Source organism: Tupaia chinensis, unplaced genomic scaffold (genome assembly GCF_000334495.1).
Source record: "Tupaia chinensis unplaced genomic scaffold, TupChi_1.0 Scaffold143913_1, whole genome shotgun sequence".
NCBI lineage: Eukaryota > Metazoa > Chordata > Mammalia > Scandentia > Tupaiidae > Tupaia > Tupaia belangeri.
The window spans coordinates 1,824,653-1,825,743 of record NW_006203764.1 but is presented as its reverse complement, the minus strand read 5'-3'; the positions used below and the strand labels follow the sequence as shown (position 1 = coordinate 1,825,743).

Sequence of the window (1,091 nt, the reverse complement as noted above, 5' to 3'; positions counted from 1 at the left end):
AGCAGAAACTCCTGGGGCATCCTGAGAAGGCCTGGGGAGCCCGAGAGGACTTTCGGGACTGCTGTGTCTATACCGACAGGAGGACCGACCCCAGCATGCTCCCTCCATCCCAGCATTCTGGGCGCCATGCCCTGTCTACCACAGCCCCCATGGTCCAGGCCTACAGTGCATGGCCCTGGAGGTGCCTGCAGAGCCTCCTCCGAGAAGAGCATACTCACAATTCGCTGTTTCCTGGGCTGGCAGTGGAGACCGAGGCTGAGGAGACAGAGCCCTGTCCTCGTCCGTATTTAAGCAGTGGATGCAGAGGAGGCTGTTGGTGAATATTAACCAAGGTCACCCCAGTTATCGGAGGAGCAAACAAGGGCTAAGTCCACCGGCAGAGACTAAGCCACCAGCCCGCCCACCCACGCTGCCTGCTGCTCGTCTGCTCCGGCCGGTGGGGCACGGCCCTCTGCTCCAATCCTAAAGGCAGTCATTGTGCCTGTCTGTAAACCCTGGCTTCCTGAGTCCGAGGAGGGGTGGGTGGCATGAGTCAGGCGTCAGTATCAATGGGCTGGCCCCGTGCTCCTGCTGGGCACTCCGCCATGGCTGCCTCATTAACAGTGGGGTGCACCCTTTACTGAGCCCCCTTGAAATGCCTCGTGCCAAAACCCACTGGCACCTGGGGGTTCCGAAGTGGGGTATGAGCCCATGTGACAGATGGGCAAATGGAGGCCCAGAACCAGGACACTGCTCATTCAGAGTTGCCTGGCCAGCCTTAAATACAAAAGCCCTCAAGTTCCCAGATGGAAAATGAGGCATGACTGAGGCAGACATGGCCACCCTAGGCTGGCCTGGGTAGCCCAGGGGACGGGCTAGGCCCTGGAGAATAAATCTGTGAAGAAGAGCTGTGCTGCCTCAGGGAAGCCGCTTCACCTCTCTGTATCGGGGGCGTTTTCACCTGCATGGCAGGGGTCAAAAGCCCCATTCCCAAGCATGGCTGTCAGGGATGTACAAGCACCTTGGATCAAAGGCCTGGCACACAGTAGGCCTTTTATTTGGGCCTGTATAGCCCGCTGTGTAGCCTGCTCCCCAGGCTGCTCTGTGCAGAG

General features: G+C 59.1%; 1 protein-coding gene across 1 annotated transcript in view; it reads right to left on the bottom strand.

Moving 5' to 3' along the window:
* The window catches only part of SERPINA1 (serpin family A member 1), a 12,041-nt gene extending 11,712 nt beyond the window's left edge, over positions 1-329 (bottom strand). Inside the window, exon 1 of the mRNA XM_006165380.3 lies at positions 219-329. The gene's annotated coding sequence lies outside the window, so the exon portion shown is untranslated. The remainder of the gene's footprint in view (positions 1-218) is intronic.
* Between the last annotated feature and the right edge of the window lie 762 nt (positions 330-1,091).